The sequence below is a fragment of the Morone saxatilis genome, unplaced genomic scaffold (genome assembly GCF_004916995.1).
Source record: "Morone saxatilis isolate NCDOM2014 unplaced genomic scaffold, NCSU_SB_2.0 Contig12, whole genome shotgun sequence".
Taxonomy (NCBI): Eukaryota; Metazoa; Chordata; class Actinopteri; family Moronidae; genus Morone; species Morone saxatilis.
This window is the reverse complement of record NW_023339674.1, coordinates 5477119-5480993: the sequence shown is the minus strand read 5'-3', so window position 1 is coordinate 5480993 and position 3875 is coordinate 5477119. Positions and strand designations below refer to the sequence as shown.

General features: G+C 39.9%; 1 protein-coding gene across 1 annotated transcript in view; it reads right to left on the bottom strand.

Moving 5' to 3' along the window:
• LOC118321827 (glypican-1-like) overlaps positions 1-3875 on the bottom strand; it is a 43033-nt gene that overhangs the window by 34863 nt on the left and 4295 nt on the right. The window lies entirely within an intron of this gene.

Below are 3875 nucleotides of genomic sequence, written 5' to 3'. Positions count from 1 at the left end.
TCCATGGAGTCCGCCATGTTTCTATAGTTTCTCCTTTTTGTTTGGAAGAAGAGGGTGAAGCGAGAATGTTGTGATCTGCAAATACACCCCTAGACACCACTAAATCCAACATACTGGACCTATAATACATGAAACACGTTTGTTTGAGGTATCTCAATGAACCATCTCGTACAACAGTAGTGAATGTAAACACGAAATACTAAATTTGGAAACCTGATAATAAGCGATTATTTTTATTTAATTCCTCAGTCCTACACAGTGCAGTAGTGTACAGTACAGATACAGTGTATCTAAAGAAAGGGTACTGACATTGTAAATCTTGTAAATGTAAATGAATGGAGGCTCCCTAGTTGACTGAGCCTTGTTAAAGAGTTATTGACTGGTAACCCAATCTGTAATGTATCCTAATCTGCAGGTAATCTGACCTAAAACACAGTGTATCATGTGAAAATCTGTCATTCAAACACACATCCCTCCCTGCATGTTCTTTCAAACAAGCAACAACGTGACAAATACTCAATATGTAGGCTACATGACACGCACAAACACACACACAGGCATAAAAAAAAAAAAAAACTCAATACCTCACAATACAGAATATGAAGTGAGCAGTATATATAGCCTCTGTTTCTGTGAGTCATACGATCACATGGGTGTGTGCTGCTCTGCACAGACAATGCATGTGTGAAGGAAACTAAGTGTCTTCCCTGGAGAAGGTGTTGGCTTTCACTGACTTTTAAATACACACAGAAACACACACACACACACACACAATATAATGAGATGAGCCTTTAACTATTGAGCAGGTAAAGGGTACAATGTGTGTGAGTTAAAAACGCTCGCAGGCACAAAGACAGACAGGCAGACAACAGGAAATACGACTTCCATTCACATTGTGTTAAACCTATAGCACAAAAGGTGCAAGCAGGACTGAGAAGAATAGGGGCTTTTTTTAAAGTCAGGAATTAAAGAGCATATGCTCATCACATCCCACTCTGGTTACTTTGGAGTTAGGATATTTATCATATCCAGTTACAAATAAAGCTCTCACATCCTGTTTATACCTTTTATATCCAGAGCTGATATACACCTGGCATTATACAGCCCACTTCCCTTGCAGATTGGCATACTGTATATTCAGATAAATCACTTTTTAATCTGCGTGCACATGTCTAAACTCAATTAAAAATGAAGTGAAAGCACTGAGGTTGTTGGTTGGGAAGAAACAGGAGAAACAGATGGAGATTTTTGAGTGCTCGGTTTAAAATACTTTTTTTATTGCATGTCAGTAATGGTTGACTAGTTGGTAGCCGTAACAGTTGCCAGAATTCATTTGCAAAAATCTAAATTTATTTTTATTAGAAAGACAGAAATGCCAGCCCTCACAGTAACAACGTTCCCATCCCAAATTTTGTAATTTGTACTATTTTTCAGTGCACTTTTGTGTTGACACTGCATCACCGGGTTGTTTGAATGAGATAGATGGTGTGTTTGCCAAGAGAGTGCAGGGTTACGTATCACACCTCCATATCGTCTGACAACAGAACAAACTGTGTCTGCAATAGAAAATCTAAACTAAAAAATGTTCAGTATCCAAAGTTGACTCTGAGTGCTTGGTCTTAAAACACTGTGCTGATACATTTGTCACATTGTTTTTTGATTTATGAAACGGTTGTGTATAAAAACATGTTTATCTTTCTACTACGGTACTGAAAGAAGTATTGTTTTGGCACTGAACCCATCCCTCACCAGAGGTCCTGTACATCATGTACACTGAGGAATTTGTCACACAGTGATGTAAGTAAACTGAAGTAAGCCTCTCTACCGCTATAGTGCTCTGCAGATAATGCTAAACATGAACTGATCGTGACTGACAACAGCTGCGTCTTGTCCCAACTCATTAGGAGACAGTTGTTTCCTCCAAATGTGAGCCTGCGTGAACAGGAAAGCCACAGGGCTGAAACATCTACACATGTGTTTACTGCACTGAATGATAAGAGATAGATTTAGAAATCTAGCAATCCTAAATGTTGTGCTTGGAACTATTTTTTCTTCTGATGTGGCTGTTTCGTTGGTTTTAAAGTAGTTTTCCTGCAGTAAAATGTGTCCATATATTATAACCCTTATATTGAGGTAAGATCCCCCTCTTATATCCAATGTATCAGCGTCAATATGTAGTTACAGGCAGGGCAGAAGGCTACAATCTACAAAATTACACATTCATGCACATTAAACTAAAGCAATTCTGATATTAGTACAGAATAAAGAGTGTTATTTTCAGAAGAAAAGACAGATTCCAGGTCTCTTTTCTTTAAATTCGTCTTAAATCCATGCATTACTCTGTCCTTCAGTGTTAAGCCCTTTTATAATTTCTGACAGGCAACAGGAGCATCAGACCTGAATGTTTTTATAATTAGTTTTATAGAATAGTTTAAACTTTTGGCTACAGTGAAAAGAAAAGAAATACTAAAAGCAAACTTAGAGTTGAGGATGGATTACTAGGATGGATGGTTACTTTCAAGCTCTTATTTGTACTGCTACCTGTCTTGTAAATTGCAGCTGCAGTATGGCTGTATCATCCAAAGAATTAATGTTCCTCCTAATGGCCGTAAAGTTGCAGAAAAGACATCCAAATGAGATCTTTCCAGGTGCAAACATTACTACCTCATACACCAAAATGTTGTTTATATGAGGGATCTCACCCTGGTCGACACTAACATCCTCCAGATTGACACTGACACAGGAGTGCAGAGGAGTCTGTCTCTCCCTGAGTGGAAAAAGCTAAATATACCAACCTTGGGTCTCTGAGATGAAAAAGATTGAAGAGCCCCCTGTTCTGGGGAATTCTGCTGCCGGTCGCCATCTTTCTGTTCCTATTTGGCTGTCAGTTGTAATGGGTTCTGGGCAGGAAGAACTCTTGCTCAAATAACTAGAGCAGATCAAGGTCCAAGTGACTGAAGCATTGTGTTTTTCATCTGTCAATAAAAGATTAGTTTTTAATGGAAAGGGAAGGGAGAGCGACCTGTCAGGTCCCTTCCTCGGTCATCCATGAAACACCGACAGAAACCTTGAGTGACTCACTTATTCTGTCTTTGTCAACCTGCCTCACTGTCTGTCTCTTCTTTTTCTTTGCTGTCTGTTTCTGCCTCAACCTTTCTTTGCCTCACTCTTGTCTGTTAGTTGGTCTCCATGTCACTCACACACCCACGCATACACACACACACACACAGGCATCCAATATTAATAACTCACCCGCCCATACAGGACTGTTTTCATTGACACACCATGAAATGACCTTCAGATCGTACACACACTGAACACCTCAATCTCGCCTCTCTTTCATTTCCCTCCTTTGCCAGGCCTTCTGTGCATCTTGGAGTAGAGACAGAGAGCGACAGAAGATTGCCTTAAAGGGGAAAACAACTCAATTTCACAATCACCACTTTCACATTTTACTCTGTCTGCACTTTCCTCAAGGCCAAGACAGTTTAATCAGTATTGAAGAGTGGCGACCAGAGAGACGAGATACAGAGACTTTGATGCGTGATGTCTGGTTGACTGACTGGGTGACTGACTGAGTGTTGAGCTGATTGATTAGTGGACTGGCTGTGTAATTGACTGATTGATTAAATGCATGATTGCTTGAATGGTCGGATGGCTGACTGACTGACAGGAGAGGGTACCAGAATGAAACAAAAGAACAGAATAACCACATCTTACTCTTTTCTCTGTTTCAACTTTGTTACAGCGAGCTTATGCTGTGAGCTTGCTGAGCTCTACTTGTTACTGGATATTGCCCCAGGCTAGCCTAAATTATTAGTTTATGCAAATTACAAAACAGGCCATTTCAGCATCTCCCTCTCTCTCTCTCTCTC